At 34.4% G+C, this 14,133-nt stretch overlaps 1 long non-coding RNA gene across 11 annotated transcripts; it reads right to left on the bottom strand.

The window, feature by feature from the left end:
* Positions 1-9,015: 9,015 nt before the first annotated feature.
* On the bottom strand, positions 9,016-12,775 carry LOC146922032 (uncharacterized). Of its 11 annotated transcripts, XR_015012341.1 has the most exons (7): positions 12,318-12,770; positions 11,654-11,770; positions 10,781-10,859; positions 10,459-10,505; positions 10,185-10,368; positions 9,594-10,094; positions 9,016-9,496 (listed from the first exon to the last, which is right to left on the bottom strand). It is a non-coding gene; the product is annotated as an uncharacterized LOC146922032 (long non-coding RNA). The 11 variants fall into 11 exon arrangements; XR_015012332.1 differs by having other exon boundaries at positions 9,594-9,953; positions 10,018-10,094; positions 10,459-11,770; positions 12,318-12,775; XR_015012337.1 differs by having other exon boundaries at positions 10,713-11,770; positions 12,318-12,775.
* Between the last annotated feature and the right edge of the window lie 1,358 nt (positions 12,776-14,133).

Here is a 14,133-nt window from a genome sequence, read left to right as displayed (position 1 = left end):
AGTTCTATCATCTCATATTCTTTTGTGGACTGAGCATGAATGGTTTGCTTCTTAGACTTCCAAGAAACAGCTTCTCCAGATATGCTAAATATAAAAAGCAGCGGTCATTTTAGTCTCTAAAATTTATGAACAGAAAAATATGTCCTTGAAAACATGTCGGTTTTAGTTTGTCCGTCGCATTTTTACATTAGAGGTACATGATGTACATTAAATGCATATAGAACATCTATATGTAGATCTATGCAACGCTATCATACAACTTACATCAACAATATCGAAGCTCTTCTCAAGAAAAAAAATTAACAATATCTAAACTTAAATGCACTTTTCTAAATTTTGGAATTTTTTTTGAACAAGTCTAAATTTTGGATTTTAATGTCTTTGTTTCAAAAATTTCTGGATTTTTTGCTCACAACTTAGTTTGGGAATTATTTTTCTTACATATCATATTCATTAACATGTGGAATTACATTTTTTGGCATGTCATTGCATATTTTGAACATAGAACAAACGGGTCATTAAAAATAAACCCTAGACTTTATTGTAGGAAAAATTTCTAAACCGATTAAAATGGGGGGACTAACATCTCAAGTTTAGAAATACTAGAACTAAATCATGGTTAGGTTAAAATAGGGTTCTCTATTGCACAATTTGTTTGGCATCAACGGCTACCTGTCGAGAGATGTCTCCATATACGATAGTGGAAGAACTTGAAAATGCATGATGATAATTTCTATCTTGACCAATTTTTACCCCGGAGACTGGAGTCATTTTATGTTTTGTACTATCTTTGTTCTTTTTCAATTCTCTTTTCTTAGGTTTTTATTTATTGAGATGAGTTGTCATTTTAAAGTTGTTTCACATACTAAGGATACTATCTTTGTTTCACTTTTTTTATTCAAAAAGGGGTGTAGTGTAGTTAAGGCAACGCAACCCTCAAGTAATATACTTATAAGTCATTAAATTCCTCACAAAACTAATTAGTTTAAACGTTTATACTTTGTTTGTTTTATCTTGATTTTTCGGGTGTCAAACATTGATTAAGTTTGAACCTTTTTAACCTTTGATATCTCATTTTTTCTTGGGAAGGGAAAAATAAGAAAAATCCTTGAGAATCGAGGTCCGGGAGTTGTTTTCGCTACGGTAAGGTGTTAGGCACCCATAACGACTATAGTATCCTATAGGAACCGTTTTTTACTTTCTACACGCGCGCTTTATTTTTAAATGCTACTTGAAAGTGTTATTTACACCTAAAAGTTTACTAAGTGAAGAATTGGAGGGAGAAGAATGTGTTTGAATTTTTGTTTTATTTGAATTGAAGGAACATTGGTTCCTTGCCTACGTACCCTTTTAAGGGATCAAATACACCATAGTTCTCTTCCAAAGATGTTTTTGCTTTTGTTGATTGGTTTTAATTTGGAAAAAATGGAATTTTTAAGAATAAGAGAGAGAGGCCTCAAGGGCATAAGACTTGGAAAATGTGTGGTGGAATTTAGTTATTTTGCAAAGAAAGTCCAAGTATGATTAAAGTTCATTAAGGTTTTTATTTAAGAAAATAAAGGGAAAATTCAATGGGATTTTGATCCCAAGGTTTCTTTGGAAAATTATTTGAGTGATGTTGTTCAAGTTTTTTGGAAAAAAAGAATTTTTGCCTAAGTTTCGAAGTTCCTAAACATACATCTAAGCTTACATTCCCTAAACATACATCTAAAGTATTCATACCCTAAACATACATCTAAAGTATCCATGTGATGTGTGTGCATGTGTCGGTGCTTGTGTCGGTGTACATCATTAGAGTCCATTGTCCTTTTACATCATTGGCCTAAATACACACTACTATCCTCGTGAGAACCATAAAGGAAAAGCAAAAGATAAAGTGGAGGAGGAGATGAAGCATGGAAGGCTTATGATGTATATGAAACATGAAACAAAAGGGTTAGTAGCACCAAATATAATGAAGAAAATAATAAGACAAGAGAGTACTAAACAAATGCAAAAAACACAAAGATAGAGTATTAAAATATACTAGAAACTAATCACAATACTTCAAGATGCACATGACTCATAATTTCCACATTATGACAATTTTAAAATGAGTTTCAATGCAGCAAAAATGTGAGAATTAGAGGTTCATGCTCAAGTTACAAGATTGTGATTCATTCCTAGATGTATTTAACATTTTATTTTCACAAACAAACACTAATATGCCTTGTAAAACAAGTAACTAATCACACATATTCACATGCATCAAGAAATACACCCAAACAGTGACAAATTCATCACAAATTCACACATCACCAATCACAAACATGTATCAAGAGTTGGGATCAAAATTGTGCACATCTTCACAAGCTTTTTACCATAAAATTCAAGGATTAAAACAAGAAAATGAATCAATATATTTTTATAAAGTTTTTCAGTGCAAAATCAACACAAAAACATCACAAAAATATCATGAGGTCTCTATAAATTTTTTAGAGAATTTTCTAAAACATTTTGGCATGGCAGGGGTGTAGAAAGTAAGAAACATGGTGCAACCAGCAAGAAAATAGAGGAAAGAACGAAGTCCAGTAAAGAAACAAGCCTAGGCCCAAAATCTAACGGATCCGGATCACAGGGAACATTCACAGCCGTTGGATTGATCCGGATCCTCCTTAACCTAGATCTAACGGTTGAGATGGAGAAGAGGTGAACCAAAAATAAACCGGACCGGTTCAAGCCTCTATATAAGCATATAGAGACCGGTCCAATTCATTTCTTCCTCTTCTTTCTCTCTCTAACACAAAACCTAGTGAGAGAAGCTCTCACTTCTCTCTAAACCTTTCCGTCGGAGAAGATGACCGGAGAAAGCTCCGGTACAGTGGCTCGCCGGTGGCGCCACCGTACCGGAATCTTTCTGATTCCTTTTTCAAAATCTTTTTCCATGAATCTTCTCGTCTTCTTCTCCTCTTTACAATTCTGAGGTTATTTTTGTGAAACTATGATTAAAATAGAGTAGATCGGGGTTTGAAACTTACGGTTTTCAAGAACTTTTTAGGTTTTCAAATCTTTTTCAAATATGTTACCAGAAACTACCGATCTACATTGATCTATCTTCGTTGATGTTTTCAAAGAGAAACTGAGAAGTTTTACGTGTTTACCTGTGATCTGTTCTGGAAATTCGAAGGAGAAGGAGAAGACGAAGAAAAACTTCTGATTCTTCTCTGATCTTCTGATGAACACTTCGTTGTTGTTTCAACCGAAAATAAATCAGTGAGTTTGCTTTGGTGCACCAGTCTGATTCGATCTACTCTTTCTTCTTCTCCGGTTTGATCTTGCTTCGATCCTTCTTCTTCTCCCTCTTCGTCTCTGTGATCGCATCGGTTCGTCTTTGAGATGAATTGGTGCTGGAATTGCAGAGAATGCAGTTCAATGATGAAGATTCACCTTCGAATCTCTGAGAACTACGAAGAAATTGCTTCAATCTTGCTCAATTGTGCTTCTAGAAAAGTTAGGGTTTGGTATTGGGGATGAATGTTCTTGGAATTTTCTGGAAACGGTTAGGATTTTGATCTTTGATGAGATGAGAGAGAATTGGTTTTGTGTTTGTATGAGTTGGCACGTTGTGAATGGAAAAGTTACTGTTGTGGTGGCTGAGATGGCCTTATATAGGCTGCCATATGTACTTGAGACCAATGATATGTTGACACCTGTACTGGGACTCTAACAAACTCGGCCTTGGACTTGTTTTAGGACTTGGGACTAATCTGCAATTTTTGAAAATATAAGGACCAAAATGCAATAATAGAAAAAGGACTTGAAAACAAAATTAAAACATTCGAGGACTAAAATGCAAAACTGTCAAAGGACTAAAAGTGCAATTTTAACAACTTGGAGGACTAAAATGAAAATAATAATAAAATTGGGTACAAAATGTAAAATGGAAAATAACGTAAAGTGAAGCTAAAAATAAAATCAACAAAAGGACTAAAATGAACCAACTACCAAATGAGGTACTTCAAAGTAATCTCTCTCTGTCAAAATTTTGTGTGAAATGACCAAAATGCCCCTAGGGACTAAACTGACTCAAAATGTCTCAGATGCAATTTTTGAAATGAATTTTGGCATGGAATTAAAGCAAAGATTTATACAAACCAATTGAAAAGACTCGGAGACAATTTTCAGGGATTAAAATGAATTTGAATGCAGGAAATGACTAAAATGCCCTTTTCCATATTTTTGCCAATAAAATGCAGAGAAACATGCACTTGATCAGAGACAATTTCAAATGACTTGATATGTAAGAAAAACATTTTGGATGACTTGAAATGCAAGAAAACATAGACAAAGTCACAATTGAAATTTTTTCAAAACAAAGACAGTAAAACATGCAACTAAAACATAGTAAAATATCAGGGTAAACAATATCAAATTGGCAATCACTCAATAGTAATAGTGTAACACCTATACTAGACGTATCTAGAAAGCCTAGCATGTGCGTTAAATTGATACTGGATACATTAAAAAAATATACAACATAAAATTTTACCGAATGAATTATATTTACATCAAGTCACGTTCGGATAAATCATAATACAATACAACTCATCCATACATAAAAATACATTCTTGAAATCCATAATATCCTGCAGCGGTACGAACGAACCCTTGAAGTAATATCCATCCAACTACGAACATGCATGCCCATCCTGCTTATCTAAAACAAATAAGGATTGGGATGAGACATAATGTCTTAGTGAGTTCCCCTAAATCCTAGGCTATAGGCAACCTCAAGGGGAAACCTACGATCGCCACATGTCTACATTACAACCTGACGGTTGATTATACGTGTGTGGGGACTTGCATACTTAGACGGTAGTGCATACTAGAGCCGTCATAAACATATCTTACTTGTTATAGTCTTCTCATCTATACATGTCATGGCGGTTGAGGGAACCTAAACCGCATTGCCAAGTGTATGCTTTACGTAACAAGGCCTAAACATAAATAACATAACATATTCATGACATGATTCTAAACCGGACGATTAGGGAAACCTAAGGTCGTCACGGGCATAGCTTTCTTTACTTGTCATATACATGTCTTGCTCTCGTCTAATAGCATTTCATGCTCTTGTTCTTGAACATAATCATACATGGGCTCGATCAAGAGCATAAACATAACATAATCATAATCATGATAAACATAATCGTGCCTAAGTTCATTCATTGGTTAGCGTTGAACAAACAATTATTATCTTGATTCATTTTACGGATAGTCCCAGGTGGAGTAACCCCGAGATCAATCCCATACATGACCGATGTACGTACATCGGACTCCCTCGGTGTTGTGCGGGTCCCTTGCGGCTTAAACCGTCCCCCTTAGGTCGAGAACCTCCCGAATCCCCCTGGCGTGGATAACAAGAGACACGATCACCTACGTCTTGTTTACTCAATGACATGCGGGTCCCTTACGGCTTAAATTGTTCTCATTACGAGAACCCCTTGTATCCCCCTGATGTGGATAGCAAGAGACATGTCACCTACACTTATTAATCATAGTCTTATCGTACGTATACTTAAACATATTCATACTAGCTTGCTTAATACCTCGGACCCTTGAGTCGATCCGATTAGCGGTAATCTTATACTTGTTCATGCTTGTAAATTCTTAATCATGGTGGAGTGATTAACTAATCAAACCACGACTTAACATAATTGCTACAACACTCTTGATCATGTGCGAAGACTACAAGCTTTGCGTCTTATCATTCTAGAGATTCATGCTAAGTAGCTAGTTCTCGACAACTGTGTCGAGGCTCTAGTTTTTCCCTTACCTATGGATAACTTGCTACCCGTCTCTTGACATGATTTCTCTCGTATTCCATGCCTTACTAACTTGCATAATACTCGCCTCTTTAACATAAGAATCTTGCTTTCATTGATCATCATTTAGGACCATGGTTTGAGGGGTTTACATTCGTAAAAAAAGTTACCACGGAGAAAACCGCATCGCGAATCCCCATGCCTGCCTGAAGCGAGCAAAACAATGAGATTCCTCTCTGTCTTACTCGCCTAGGCTAGTAGATTTGCTGGGGAGGCGAGTGGTAGCTCGCCGTGGCGAGTTGGGGGCGAGCAGGACCCCCTGTTCGGCCCTCTAGCTCGCCTCGCAAGCCCTTTGCTTGCCGGGGCGAGCTGTGACAGTCCTGCAACGTCAAAATTGATATTTTTGACTTAAAAACCTCAAACCAAGTGTCTCTATGTGTTTTGGAACATATTTGATCATTGGAAACTTATAAAACATTCATATGGCAAGAATTAACATGTATAGCATGCATGGCATAAAAAGGGGCTACTAGACTAATACTTGAACCCTAGAATTTCATATCATTCATAATATACATATATTGCATAATCACAATCCCAAAGGGGTGGGAAGTCTATCTATGGAACTCACCTAGAAAGTTTCGTGAGACATTTTCCAAGCTTCCAAGCCCAAGCATCAAAACCCTAACTTGATTCTCTTGCAATCTTAGCCCATGCCATTCAATCTTGTTGTTTTCTTGAACTCTAAGACACCATGATCTTGGTTTGTTCAACAAATCTTGAATTTCATATCCCAACTCAAACTTCCTTCTCCAAAACCCTAGCTCTTGTTTCCAACATAACCTCAAGGTTATTTCTTGCTTAACTCTCCAATTCCATGCTACATGATCAACATAAGCTCCAAGTCATAAATCAAAAGCCTTAACCTCTTATCCAACCCAAAACCCTAACTTTTGAACCCATCCTTGTGAGAAGAAATGAAGGAATCAAACAAAATCCAAGCTTCTTTAGGTTCAAGAGATCAAGAGGGAACATAGTCTAAAAACTCACCAAGAGAAGATGAAGATTTAGGAAAGTTTGGTGGAGAAGAAGAGAGGGAGGGCGTGATTGAGGAGAGAAGGGAGAGAGAAAGTCTTTGCCAAAGACAAGAGAGAGAAAGGATAATGAAAATGAGATATTTTGGGGCCAACTTCAAATAAATATCCTTCCCATGAAAAATTACCATTATGCCCTTGCCTTGAACGTGTTTAAAATGACTCTGATTCCTTTCCCGTAAATAGCTGACATGTCATAAAATATTTCCAATAACTTAATTTCCATGAATATCATTCCTTTGATACATTTAACAGGTAAAATTTCCATTAGCTGACGAGCGGGATATTACAAATAGACACATATCAGAGATGGAAAAACATTTTAAGCAAGTATTTTTAGGTCCAAAATTAGGGTATAACATTGTTATGTTAGTTTAAACATTTGTACTTTGTTATGATAGCACTAGTTACTGCTAGTGAAGAAACAAGTTGGATAAGATGCTTGCTAGCTGAGATCCCTTTATGGGAGAAATCATTACCAGTTGTGTTAGTTCATTGTTATAGTACCGCGGTTATTGCAAAGATTAAGAATCGTTATTATAATGGAAAGAGACAACATATAAATCGGAAACACAGCACGATTAGGAGAGTATCTCTAATGGAGCGGTTAGAGTTAATTTTGTACATACTAATGAAAACATAGCGGATCCCTTGACGAAAGGACTAAATAGAGAGAAATTCCAAGATACATCCAGTAGGTTGGGACTAATACATATAGCTCACTGACTGATGGTAACCCGACCTACATGACTGGAGATCCCAAGACTAAGGTTCAATGGGTAATAACAAGTCATGAAGTGATAGAATATGCTACGATAAGGATTAATAAATCATGATCCTACATCAAAAGAAGGATGAGGTAATAGAAATTCTTAATGAGATCTATACTATAGGATGAGTGGGGTACATAGTTACAGGAGTACCTTTGATAGACTCACCTATACGAATGTGGAACTGAGGTCGGTCCTTGGAATTTTGAGGCAGAATTCCTAGACTCACCTATAAGATTGAGTATCTTTAACACAAATTTCATAATAGATTGTGACCAATATGATAATCAATCTAAATTTTTATTCCAATCACATGTTAACATTTTTATTTACTTTGTGTTAATAAGTTGATGAATTATTGTTATTAATTTATTAATATATCATATGAATTTATTTATCATGACCTCAGCATCCCCATGATTTATTTTGAAAAATTCCATGAGTGACATAAGCAATAATGTTTGATGAACCAAAATTTCTGGAAAATGAAAAAAAAATCCCGAGTTACCGAGTAAATTGGGAGCACATCTTTTATAACAAACTAGCGGTAGGAAGGGCACTACCATGCCCGTCTAACCTCTCTTTTTACTACGCTAACTTGTGTGTATATTTTAAGGGATAAATTTGAACCACATTTGGAAAAAAAAATAAAAAAAAATAAAACAAAAATTGGTCTTTTTTTTTGTCGATGACTTGGCCCCGGAACCAGAATATGTCTTCACTCATTTTCAAATATGCTCAAAGAACAAAACAAATTTGTGAAATTTTTTCTAAAAGACCTCAAACTCTATTTTTATTGTTCCAATTTGTTCCTTTCAGAATTAATAATAAACTAGACTTTTCACCCGTGCTGCCGCACGGGTCATATATAGTTTAAAACATTACCTGCACTTTTTATTAAAAAATATAGGTGCGAAATAGCATAAGGCCTGTTATAAAAACTCATGTTATACGTATATGCGATAATTTGTTTTGTATAAATAAGTTTTTACCTATAGTAAATTTTTTTTTTTTGAAATGAGCCTATTTTTTGATAAAGGTAGCTATTTTTAAAGTCATGGTGACAGCACAGGTGACCATGTTATAACACAACCCGAAATTATTAAATGTTAATAACCATTGAACTTAAAAATTAAAACATATATGTTACTTATGTTTTATATAGGAAATAAACTGCATTAGTCCATTAATTTTTTTCACATTATTTTGTTTTCTGCGAAATTTAAACAGAACAGATGCATCAGGGGTGGCCTAATGGGTATGCCAATTGACATAAAAAACACACAAATGAAACGTTGAAGGAAAAATAAGGCGCAAATAATATAAAACATGCAATGCGGCTCATTATAAAACCAAAAATCTGCGAAATTTCCATTAATGGATACCAATGGCATGTCAACAAAGACAACAATGCAAAATACATAGAAAAAAGAAATTTAAAGAGATTCCCAAACCCTAGAGAAATATAAAAAAGACTGATACTGATAGCTAAAGTCCAAAACAATAATTAAAAGAGACACAGGTAGACATTTCTTCTAAGTATCCCACTGCTGAAACATCGCATAGGCAACTTCTAACGGGAAATCACTCGTAAAAACAGCTTAGCGTTGCTTCCAAGAACAGGTGCACCAACCATTACATGACCACCTTCACAAAGCCTTCTAGCCATCACCATTCGATTGAAACCACCACCGATATCAAAGTGAAGACATGGACGCCTTCCAAACAACAAAGTACATTCCCATTGATTCCCACATTCATCTATCAACATCAACGCATCATCATTTCTATCAAGCGTGAGTTCACAGAATCCATTGTAAGTCAGGGTCTGAAAAATGTCAATATCAACAAATTAGACAAAATAAAGCAAGTGTTAAATTATATAATGACTAATTAGATGTGAAAACAGAAACACAGCAACCTACCAAACAGTCATTCTTGATCTCATCTGCAAACAACCTCTTTTCATAAGTATACTGAAAATTCATCAAATCATGATCAAAGGGCAATGGAACGGGACTAAACAAATTCCCTGGTACGTATATCAATTCCTTCAACAGAAAAACTCATAGGAGGTGCAAAAACTGGAATGCGTACATTCTTGCCAAGTTTGCAGGTTAGCTTCGCTGGTTTTTGTGATGGAATTCTCCCCAAGTTCTAGGACATCCTTTGTAGAAGACCCCACACTATCAACAGTCCTTTTACCAACGACCTTGCTGCACGGCGTGCCTTCATCGACAACATCCTTGTGCTGAGTTTTGGTGGAGTCACCACACTCAGCCAGTCTAACATGTAAACAGCATAATAACATACATATATAAAACAGAAACTGTAAGTTTTGATCAAGACTTAACCTCAGACGGTGGTTCATCCCCAGTACTGAGAACAACATCCTTTTGATTAGGCTAATTTTCCTCAATAGAAATCTAAACAAAATTGGTGAAAACGCATCAATAAGTGTTAATTACCTATATAAAACACCATTTACATCAAGTTGTTACTCTAAACATTCCCACCTCAATCTTATGATGCGCAATAAACTGGTTGATGAGATCAGCATTGTCGGAGGTGCGCTTGACAACATAATTGGTGCAATTGTGCTTTAAATTCCCATTTGTAATCTCAACCTTGAACAGCATTTGCTTACCAATAAAAGTATCAAGTTTGATTGGATAATCGCCAGTCGCCACCATGTTTGTTCTGTAATGATATATAAAATGCGGTTATTTTGTTTCGAAATTCAATCAAGATGCAAACTCATGTTTAAAACATATATATTTCGAATCATACTTGCGCATCCATCAAATCATGCACGCTTGTCCCAACATAATTTGACACTGTAAGCTAAACAAAAATGAAAGAACACAAATAACCCACGTATTCAAAAGAAACTGTAAGTTAGCAGCAGAAACTGTAAGTTACTAATCATCACCAAATTTCATCATTCTCTAAATTAAAAGAAAAATTGAAGTCCATATATAACACAATGGATTTCAATAATTTGAAAAACTAAGCAACAATCATTAACAAAGAATGCACATTACCTTTGCATTTCAACAGTAAATTAAACTTCCATGCACCTCAATTGGGCTATAAAACCTCAAGGGATTACCTTATAAAATAGAGATGAGTTCCTTGGAACTTGAAAATGATGGTGCCTTGGAAGTAGCTTGAATTGAAGCAATCTACAACTTTCACATGACATAAATCCAATAGTCTTACTATGAATGAAGTCCACAGATCCTTATCATGTGAAGGTAGTTGATCAAAATATACACTCACCTAAACAAAATATTGAAAGTGGTTCAAAAGAGAAAGAGTTTTAAGAAATAAACAAATATAATATGATCTGATCACTTTTACCAGACACTTACAAAAGCAACCTATTTTTCTCTCATAGTAAAACCAAAAGAAGTGTATTCTCCATCCATAATTGAGATCACTTCTACCAGACACTTACAAAAGCAACCTTTTTTTCTCTCATAGTAAAACCAAAAGTGTACTTCATCCATAATTGAGATTTATCAAAATAATACATACCAAATCTGCCAAAATATATAGAGTACAATAAAAAGCTCTAATACAGTAGATAACACCTGAACAACCGATTCATTCTAAAAAATTCAAAACAATTGGCAGATGGGACTTTTCAAACCAAACCATAGAATAACAATTGGCAGGTGTGACACCCAATTCAGCTTGATCTATTAATTTGAGAAACAAATAGGTTATGCAAAACTGGTCAATTAGAGAAGAAAAATGCTTTAAGTTACAAAAATCAAAAACTGGAAATTAAAACAATGATTACTATGCAGAAAAAAAAGACATTATAAACCAACCATTCAAGCCTAACAAAGACGACACAACCTCTTCATGGTTGTGTGCAGTGATTGTATTGTCAAGGGAATACATGTCCAAACTCACCAAACACCAGTTATTGTGAGTATTAACAACAATTGTGAGTCCAAAAACTTGAATTATTCACCTTATATATAGAGTTGAAATATGTAATACTAAATATAGATCAGCCACCGAGATCAAAAGCCAGCGTAGTTGAAAAATGATGACGTAGAAACAAATATTAGAATTTGTTTGCTCTTTGCTGTCAAAACAAATGAACCATACAATCTACATTAAATTCAAGAAACAAATAAACAAAACAAAATGAAAATTCTGAATGTGTAAGCATCAGCTACAAATATTAGTCTAATGGATTTTAAAAAGTAAGAATGCAAGAACTAAGAATCCCTCAAGTTCTCGTTGTTATTGAGAGAATATATAATATGTTAGTACAAAAATTTTAAAAATTTTAATAGTTATTTTAAAACCCACAATCAAATAATAGAGAGTTTAAAACCCAACACCAACATTCAAAAAATTTCTAATTTTTTTAAACAATCTGGACTATCACATAATGCCAATACATTTTTGTTTGGTCTATAAATTCAACAAAATCAGATCAGATAAAAACTAAAACTGATAAGGGGTGTTGGTTTCTGATATACTGCTAAGGTTATAACCCTTTTTTTTTTCTCTGATTCTCCCAACACATGCAAAATTAAAATTCAATGGCGAAACACAACACAACAACCGGGAAGAACAAAACGAAAAACCCTGAAAATTAGAAATTAAGGAAGAACAAAACCAACCTATCATAATCAGTGTTGAATACAGAGAAAGAGAGATGAACTAAAGAAGGTATGAAGAGGAGTGAGAAGGGAGTGAGAAAACCCTTTGTGCAGCGATTCTGATTTGATCGAAATCAAAGATGACTGCGGCGGAGTTGAAACGCTTGAGGGTGAGAGGAAATGATTAAAGATGGTGCTGCAACGGCTGGTGGTGGTGATACTGCAGAGCTCCGCTAGGGTTATGGCGGCGGGAATCGATGGTGGTGGCGGATAGGTGTGAGAGAAAAAAGGAAAGGAAATGGGAATGGAGATGGATGTGAATATGTGTGTATTGGAAAAATGCAATGTTTTGTGTCATTGGTAAAGGGATAGATATTTTAGGCGGTGGTGGAGCTCCAGGAAGAGAGAAAGCGGTGCAGAATACAGAGGGGGAGAGGGAGAGAGAAAGCCTTGGAAAAAACACGTTAGAAGGGAAAAGAAAGAGGCACACGTTTTTTAAGTATTGAGCACAGTAATTGTCATGATTTACCTCATAATGAAAATGTGGAATTCAAATTTCAAATTTAGAAGCCAATTTAATTAAGCAACAGAGATTAATCTAACGGCTGGAATGATTTGGAGCCAAAAAATTAGGTTAAGTAAGTGGGATTGGGGTTAGGATGACTGTTAGGATTAGATATAAAAGATTCAGTGGAAATTTGTCGAGATTAAATTATGGATTTAATATGTTTTTAATCCCTCCTTGAAATTTTTTATTAACATTTAGTCCCTATTTGATTTGTATAGGGACTATTTTGGAGGACTAAAACTATCCAATTTTTGTAAAATGTTTTCAAAATAGAGACTATTTTTACAAACTAAAAAATTTTGGGGGACTAAAATTACCAATAAAATTTCGTAGCGACTAACCTTAAAAACTAATGATTTTGTAGGGATTAAAAACTTATTTAACCCTTAAATTATTCAAAAAAAATATATTGATATATATTTTATTATTTTGAAATTTTAAATAAAATAATTAATTTTTTTTGACAAGAATAAAATAATTAATTTATTAATTAGAAAGTTTTTTTCATAGTTGCCAAATTTTGTTACAATATTTTGGAACACATCCTGATATATTTTGGTATCCAATCTAATAATTTCGTACGTGATTAGACATATATTTTGGCACTCAATAGTATATTTTTGTACTCAATATGAAATATTTGGGACTGAATTTGAGATATTTTTGAACTAGATCTAATATGTGAATTACTTGTTCCCAAAGATTCTCATATATTAGTTGTGAAAGGTATTCTGAAACTTAGAATCTTTTTCTTTTCTCTCCTTCTTTGACTTGTGTTGACGAGACATTCTTCCCTTCATCTCCTTTTTTTTTTTTTTGGTCCATGAAATTAACCCTTTTCTTCTTTCTCCCATTTTGACTTGTCTTGAAAAAATTTTCTTCCCTTCATCTCATTTTTTTCCCTTCGAAATTAAGAGTGTTCTGAAGACCGTATACCCTTATAGATATAATGTCTCTTGGGAATTAAGAATGGTCTTAAGAGTCTAGTCCCTTTACTAATTTATAACCGTTCAGAATAAATAATATATTAAGACCATAATCCCTTTTTTCATATAAGCATAATGATCTTAAAAATATATTCTTCCTCAATTCTCGCAGAAGTTAGATGTTAGAAAGGGAGATACAAACATATAACTAATTATATATATCTCTCAAAATCCAGCCTTACCTTCATCATCTTCTTAAGCAAGTATGTGTGCAAGAAAAATAATAACATTTAATTTGTGAATTTAAACTCCTATGATGAAAAACAGGAAGAAAAAATAGAGT

The sequence above is a fragment of the Medicago sativa genome, chromosome 5 (assembly GCF_051527215.1).
Source record: "Medicago sativa cultivar Bolivia chromosome 5, Bolivia_mono, whole genome shotgun sequence".
In the NCBI taxonomy this organism is placed as follows: Eukaryota; Viridiplantae; Streptophyta; class Magnoliopsida; order Fabales; family Fabaceae; genus Medicago; species Medicago sativa.
Note: the sequence above shows the minus strand (reverse complement) of the source record. Positions and strands in the feature narration are given on the sequence as shown.